Genomic DNA, 9,072 nt, shown 5'->3' with positions numbered 1-9,072 from the left:
GTCAAAGGTCAAATATAAGAATGAAATTTTCTTGTATGGCCTTTAGTGGGTTGATGAATGCTTCTACCTATTGTCACTTAACTGTATATGCAGGTCCCCCATGACACCCATTTGGCAGTCAAGGTTAATAGGTAAAATGTCCAGGTCAATGTGACCTTTATTATAAAATTGCATATGAAAGGTGTATGTTTCTACATGTTGTCACCAAAATTTATATGTGGGTCACCCATAACACCCATTTTGAAGCTCTTTTTATAAACCTGTTACGGAAAGGACATTGTTAATAGTTCACATAATGACAGGAGACATTGGGAGGAAGTACAATGTACAAGAAACTTCGACTTGTTAATACTTTGAATTACCTCCCTTTATTCATACTTTGTTTTTGTATAGCTCTAATTTGTATGAAGGATTCTATTGCTATTTCATAAAATGAAAGAGAACATTAAGAGATAGTGCATTAAACAAAAACAATTTATTTAACAATTCTTTAAATGTGTCGTGCATAACAATTACGACCCAGGGCCTATTTGGGTGAAGGTCAAGGTCATAATTATTATAAAATGATTTTTCAACTTTTCCTTATAACTCGCCTATGCTTTGACCTACGATCTCAAGACTTGTTGTGTGGGTATCTAGACTACAGAACCTATTCAGAATAAATTTCTTAACTATACATCCACTGACAAATATGCAATTCGGGCAGGATCCATTTTTAACGATATCCCTTGTTTTCGTACATTTGAAGATACTGTCCTGATATTTGAATCATATGACTGTGCAGTTCTGTAACAAACACCTTTCTTCTAACAAGCTCTTGATGGGCGTACTTTGTGACTATGGCACCCTTATTCACATTGGTTGACTACTGAAGAGGGTGAGAAATTGCGATGATTTGATAAAACTACGCAACTGATTATCAACAAAATGCCCACGGCGAGTCGCGAAAAAAAGGTCTCAGTGGGTCGCGATGAAGTGCAATGGCTCGCGATGATTCACCGCGAAATCCATATTAATTATGCGGATTTAATAAATATACATACTGTATTGTCTACTTCAGTTATATTTGCGTCGATAACATTACAAGATTAAGGAATTTAAAGTCTCATAATGCTTTTATTTGAATGTGGCTGCCACATTTTCCGCCATGAATACAAAAACTATTAATATGTTGTTAAATCGAAAATTTGTTATCTATATTTTGTCGAAGTTTTGAATATTATGAATATAGTTGAAAGTTTATTCGAATTTATTGTTTTAGGTTACCTCCCTCTATGTCTCTAACTGTATACGTTCATGTACAGTATTAAAAGTAGTGCTTTTCTGACCATATAATTGTGCATATCATCTATTTCGACAGCTGTTTCATTTGTTCTTAACATAAAAGTTAAAGTCTTAAGGAACTTTAACTAGTTCAAAAAATTAGCGTTAAGAAGTAATTTTATTCGTTTAATTAGGTATTAAATTGAATAGCCTATCCTTCATATTAAATTTCCAATTGTACATGTATTGTTATGCATTTTTTTGTAGTTTCTGTAGCTTTTGCAAGGTTTATTTCAGTCAGAAATATATATGAATTATTTTTCATAGGATAAATATTATATTCATTTCCACAATCAAACAGAAATGTAAGATAAGCACAGCATTCCGCATAGAAAGTCGCACGTCGTTTGTAGAACTGAAGCTGGAGGAAGTGTGAAGTCAGAAGTTTGAAGTGTGAAGTCTGAAGTGTGAAGTATGAAGTGTGAAGTTTGAAGTGTGAAGTCACTACCGGTCTTTCGTAATTAACTTACCCGTTTTCACTTCCTAAAAGAGTAACATTTAATACCCTATATTGCCATTATGTTTTGACACTTGAGACTTTTCGATTTCTGTAATGACACAAATACACATTGTGATATATTTTACTTGTATAATAATTAATAATTTTTATTTTTTTCTACTCTTAAGCGTGACCTGTTAGATATAATGTATATGAGTATTTCCTTATAATAACAGGATCTGTAATTAACCAGAGTTATATTCGTTGTACTACAGTTGACTGAAAATGGCAAAATAACTCATGAAATCAAATGAGATATTATTGATTTATATAAGAAGTGGCTAAAGAAACTTGCAGCATGCGCTCTGTGAGTGCAAAAGGACATATTTCGTCGTGGCAAGAAATAAGTTTTTAGATATACTGGATGTTTTCAACCAAATGATTCTAAACCTAAAGTGAAACAGTTCAAAGTTGTTTCGAACCGTGATGTTTAAATAGTAAAGTAGTCGCTACACATCAATTAAAGACAGTCAAGTTAGCAGCTTCAGGTGGAACTTAAATGTGATGGAGCAGAACTTATTCGTTCAACGGGATTTAATTGTGAAAAACCCACAATTTTAGGCCTCTGCCATAACCATAAATTACTTCAACTATATTAACATTGTCACAATATCACTCAAAACCAAATCATTTGGTTTAAATAAATTAAGCAAGCAAATGGCAGAAAATTAATTACACATGTTAAATGACTTAATGATACTAAATTTTGTAATGCTGATATTTTAAAAACAAATCCTATCTTATCGTAAAGTGTTTAAAAGAAACACGTACAAAAGATATACCACATTAAATGTTTGACAAGTTAAAAAAATATGTTCACTGTATTCAATTTCCCTCTACAGCATAGTAAGAACTTTGTACGTGGACAGCTTATAACAGGCCGCTATATACACTTGTCAATCACGGCGATTAACGTACAAGCGGCACTTCATCGCGGTGCGCCTCTATCTGTCCCAGAGACACATCTCAATCGGTTTCGCGGTGAAATCTGTACCATGTAGTTCGGGAATGCCACGAAGAAAAAAGCGCTCATTGCCCGCGGTTCAGGAAATTGTTCGCGATATGGTTCAATCGTGGGGAAGCATCGAAATTTTATCCGGCAGTATTACAAACACTTTATTTCATCTACAGACAACAACTCTGACGCCACTTAAGACAACTTAGTCCGAGAGCCCACTGACATTTCTTGTAACAATTGAGGCCAAAAGAAGTTTATACATTTTTGGAAGCAATATTTCATATCCTCCATGAAAACCCATTTCTTAAGTGTCAAACCGTGCCTATCTATATTTTGTTCGCTAATGTTTGTGATAGAGGAGGTAAAATTTGCTTGTGAAAATATTTAGGGGTAGGGTAAAGTTTACATTTACCAGTTTTCTCACTGTTTGATTACAGTAACTATCTGATTGTCAGTCAATGTATATAGAACAGAACAGAACATATAGTTTTTTAAGACTTGAGCACAATACTCATCGTCATAACAACGTGTTTTATACATGTAAATAACAATGCATGCGTTGAGAGAGAGAGAGCGAATACATGATAATAATAATAAAAATAAAGAGACCCGAGCATGTCAGTAACACAATATAACAAAGTCATATAGCAATATAGAAACATTAACCTAATTCATTGTCTCTCTTTCAGATATCACGAAGTCGTAATCTAAACAGTGGAATGAACTGATTTATAATAACTTATTCTGTAAACAACCATACATGTAGGAAACCTGCATTTTGTAACATAACCCGAACTTTGGAAATCCATTTTACAACAGCTTGGTTACTAATGATATCATTTCTTTGACTTTGTACAATCGATGACAAAATACAATTTTGACTCTTATTTCCATGTAATTTTAACCAGTATTTAGCTAATTAAAAATATTTAAGTGACCCTAGGATAAAATACTGTTCTACACTGCTGTACAAAGAAGTGGGGTTTTGGCAGGTTTTTGAAAGCAGTTAGCGTGTGAGCTTCCCTGATCTTGACGGGAAGAAAGTTCCAATGCTTTGGAGTAGTGAACGAAAAGGTGCGATTGCTATACATCACGATTTTAGTTTTTGGCATAACCAGTGACAGCTTGAATTGTGAACATAGGTGTCTGACCGGTTTATACGTTCTGCCATATCCCTAATATAGGCAGGGGACTGACTGTGTAAAGCCTTAAATGTGTGGGTCAGAACCTTGTACTGCACCCTGTATTTCACTGGTAACCAATGGAGCTCCTTCAGAACCGGCGTTATATGATTGTGACGGGGCGTTTTAGTAATGACGTGAGCTACCGTGTTCTGGACATGTTGCAACTTGTTAAGTGTGCTGTTTGGAATACCACTTAAAAATGCATTACAACAGACTAACCGTGAAGTAAACGGGCTGCTGATACGGGTCTTTGTGGCATCACTGGTAATATACCGTCTGAGGTGACCTATTCTGCGTAGTTGTGCATATCCAGCCCGGCACACAGAGTTGACTTGTTGTTCCATATCCATACTGTTGTCAAATACTGCACCAAGATTCCTAACACATTTTGTGGATTTAATCACAGAGTCACCGACCTTCACCGAGACGTCGTCAATGTACTTGAAGTTATGCTTTGGTGTGAATAACATTACCTCCGTTTTATCAGCATTGAGCTTTAGTATGTTGCAATGCATCCACGAGATAGTTTCAGCCAGACAGCTCTCAATGCGGCGCAAAGCATCACTTCTAGCCACAGCATGTATCGGCTTAAAATACAGGTACGATTGAGAGTCGTCGGCGTAGACATGATAAAAGAAGTCCATGACGTCTGCATATGGCACCCACGGGTTTAGGTCTTAACATCACTCCGCACAAAAAACAAACACCAGTTTGCAGTGGTCAAGACTTGCGATAGAACTTTTTCCGGTCACATCATACATAAGAGTATTGCTCACATCCGGGAGCCTAGTTTTACGATTTTTATTATCTTTGTATGTACACATTTCCGTGTGTGTTTCGTTGTACTTACTCATCTCAATTTTGTTTTCAGTTCCATGAATATACACCTTCTCACCGTGGCTTACTTCCGGAAGCCTGTGTTCTTTACATGTTTCTTTTATTAAATAGCTCACTTCTGGGAGCTCTGTTGTTACATATCTATCAAATTCATATTTATCTCCATGCGCATGCATTTTTGATTTATAGCTCACTTTCGGGAGCTCCGTATTATCAGTTAACCAAACATCAGCATGAATTTGATCAAGATCTTGAAAATCATTATGAATTACCTCTGTAATACAAGAATCGCTTAACGTATGACAAAAATCACCTGCTATTTTTCAGTTTCTGACTTTTACTTCTGACGTTTCTGTCAGACATTTTCTCGCTTCCGGGAGAACATCCTTCACTTCATATTCTGACAAACTTTTTATATCTTGACTCACTTAAGAGTCAGTGCAATGTGATTCTATGCGCTTACCTTTCTCTGTTCGATCTGTGAATTCATTGTTTTCTAGGTAACTTCCGTAACAAAATGCTGAGGCCTCACTATACATGAAAATATAACAGTTTCTTTTTCATCTAAACACTTGCCTGCTGTATTCAACAACGTTGAGTTTTCTTTCCAAAAACATAAATCTTTGAAAGCTTCTGGGCTTACCTTTATTGGTGCATTCCAACTTGCTCTACGTATAATGCATTTATATAAGTATTTGATCATGCGACAGACGACTTTTCCGAGTAAGCTATGTAATGATATGATCAGCCCAACAACTGTCGCTAAACATTTAACATGAATACAATCACATTTATCTTTTTCTGCTTGAAAAAGAACCGATTTTTTGGAAGCAATAGCTCTCTGTAAACGTTCTAAGCGTTCTTCGACTATGAAAATTTTATTTCGTTCAAAATTTAAAACGTGACTTAACCAAATTGCAATTTTTGAAGGTATCCAGTTACATTTTTCGTATGCTAGCAAAAATCCAAATGCTATCAAACTTTTTCTTACCATTTTGCTACACCGCAGCGCATACGTATAATCTGTGTCGCCACCTATACCATCGTCAAGAAACATTATAACCCTGTGTCCCTGGCTTCTCCAATACTTAACTATAACTCTTAATACCTTTGTAAATATATGACCAGCAACAGCTACTCCAAATGGAAGCGAATTGTACACATAAAATTTTTCTTCCCCATTTTCAGTCCAGCTAAAACCTAAATATGTTTTGTGTTGTTCAAATATATCTATATGATGGTAAGCGCTTTTAAGATCAAATGTGAAAACGTAACTATCACAATAAAATAATCTTTCTGCCACTTTTATGTCTTCAAATTTTATTTTAAACAAATGTAGATTTGGATTTATATGTCTACAATCTAAAACTAATCTGGGTTTACCTGCTTTGTTATAAGCTACCGTTAATGGATTAATTACATGTGGTCTTTCTCTTACTTTTGTTACTATGCCTTTTTTAAGCAAATTTTGTATTTCGTCTTTTACAAATAAGTTATTTTCCCTTGGGACTTATTATTTTTCAGCTGCACTTTTGCCGGGATTGTTTTAAAAGGTAATCTATAACCCTCTTCTACAACATTAATAATGTATTCATTGTTTGTATGTTTTCTCTAGATTTCTGCATGATTTCTTAATCTGCCTACTGGTGATATAACCTCTTTTTCTTTCTCGTCCATTTTTTTTCGTTTAACTGCACTGTTTTATCATCCGATGTTAAGTTTAACTTTGAACGTACAATTACCTTTTCTGAATATTTTATTTCTGTTCTTGGTGTGCGTGCTTCCGGTACTGTATACTCTCTTTCATTTACAAAATTATCAAAATAAGAACTACTTATCTTATTATTTGTGTTTGACGTGTTTGATACACATTCAGCCTTCCAATGTCCTGCTTTTCCACACAGGAAACATAAACCTGGGCGTTGCCTTTGTGCGTACTGTCCGGTCTGTGAAACACGTGCAGAACTCTGAGCTGCTAGAGACTCCAACGGTCTTCTGAAGGGGTGATACCTGCCCTTAAGTAGTTATATAATTAAGGCTATTAACGCTATTTAACCTCATTTGACCCTTGCCCTTGGTTCTATAAGCGCAGTTTGACCTCATTTGACCCTTGCCCTGAACTAAAACTGACCACTGCTGACCCAGTACCCTTGGTACTGTGAAAACCTCTGGTTTAACCAAATAAAAATCTCTGGTTTAACCAATTAAAAAAACCCACAGGTTTTAACAAAGTGAAGAAAACATATATTTTATATAAAATATATTTCATTAAAAACCCGGAAGAAAACTTTAAACGCCACACTGAAAAACAATTTACAATAATTTTGTCCTTATTGATTGATTACGCACGGTGTTTATATATAGCTTTTACTACCTTATCGATAAGCGGATTGCACAATAGTGTAGTATTAAATATTTATGGAATTTTTTAATACTTTTTAGTAGGTCGCGACTGTTACATGCTATGTTCAGGAAGGTCTAGTATGACGTCTATCTTTGCCTGTTTAATGGAAGTCTGGTTGATTCAGAAGTCCGGTATGACGTCTGTTCCACCCGCTGATGGTAGCAGCTGTGGCTATTACAAATTGAAGGTTGCGCGCATAATAGATATCTTCCTATAATTTGTAATAGCCACCCGGCTTGCCTTACCTCGTTCTTGTCTCTGTTTCGAAGGTTCGGGAGGCAACGAACAATGGGGTTGAAGGTGATCTTGCTGTGAGCCTACAGGTGGGACGGCTATAGAGGGACCAAAGCTTCATTTCGGGTGAGCCAACAGGTGAGATGACTTAAGAACGGCTGAATGTTCACCCCGGCATCGGGTGCGCACATAATAGATATTGCCCGGTGTCGGGGTTAAAAGTAATGTGTAGCAGACGGGGCTTTTGCACTTTTTATTAATTTATAATTTTCTACTTTATAATACATTGATTTTACGAATGAAATATATTGTTCGAAAGCGATTCAACGGGTATTCTTATCGGCCAGGTACAATTACAAAAACAAACCAACGTCTTAAATTCTTAATATGTTAAAAAAAAAGAAAAAGAACATGAAAAAAAGATATTTACCCGTTCATATACTGACTCTATAACCTATAACTCCATTTTATCGTAAACATGTACACACTATAGACTGTTTAGCAGACGAAATTATAATTATTGGAAAAAACAAGGTTATTAATGTAATGGTATACGACATAACAAAGAGTTAGTTAAACCGTGTTAAGGTATTAGGCCCATAAAAAAGAGTATTCAATTTCTAACATTATCCTGTGTTAATTACAATTTTTAGTGGGGCGTAGGTTCGAGTCCCGCTGAAGCCAATTTTTTTTTGTTTTTTTTTTGGTAAAAGTGTTCTTTTAATAATTTTAAATACATATAATGTAAATGAATCAGAAACAAATATATTGTGTAAAAGAAAGGAAATTTACTGATAGTATGAATCCTCAATATGTTACAACAAAAAATGGTAGACTTATGTTAAGAGCTCAGTGTGCATCCTGCGGTAATATAAAAACACAGTTTGTGAAACGTTCTGGAGGTGCAGCGAAGCCGCGGCAAGCCGCCGGGGATCAAGATCCACTCGTCGGAGGAGAATTTGATATTCACAAAGCAATGTTACCTTTATTACCTAAGAAAGGTTTAACATGACCAGGTTTCCGCTATTGTGGCCCTGGAAATCCTTTAGATAACGGGCATCCTGTATATGAACTGGACGCAGTATGCATGAACCATGACTTTTGTCACGACAGTGGTGTAAAAATTGGTATATGTGATAAGCAAATGCTTTCCAACTTAAATAACACTCAATCAAAAACATCTGGAGAAAAGATTGCAAAACAACTAGTTGTAAAACCAGCAATTAATATGAAATATAAACTTGGACTTGAACAAAAACAAAAATCAAAAAACGGGAAAAGGGGGTAGAATATTTACTTGGACGTAAGTCCTTGGGAGCTAAAAGCTTACTCAAAAAGACCCCCGAAATAACATGGAGTGATGAATTAGCAGAAGAATTACATAAACCAATTAAACGAAAATTTACGAAACGACGAGTGATAGTTAATGATATTGATGATACTTGGTCTGCTGATTTAGTTGATATGCAAGCTTTTTCAAAATATAATAAAGGTACTTGTTAACCGTTATTGATATATTCAGCAAATATGCTTGGGTTATTCCATTAAAGAATAAAACTGGAGAATCTGTTACAGAAACATTTGATAAAATAGTTTTAGAAGGTAGAACACCTACAAATTTATGGGTAGATGA

Source organism: Mercenaria mercenaria, chromosome 6, assembly GCF_021730395.1.
Source record: "Mercenaria mercenaria strain notata chromosome 6, MADL_Memer_1, whole genome shotgun sequence".
In the NCBI taxonomy this organism is placed as follows: Eukaryota; Metazoa; Mollusca; class Bivalvia; order Venerida; family Veneridae; genus Mercenaria; species Mercenaria mercenaria.
Note: the sequence above shows the minus strand (reverse complement) of the source record.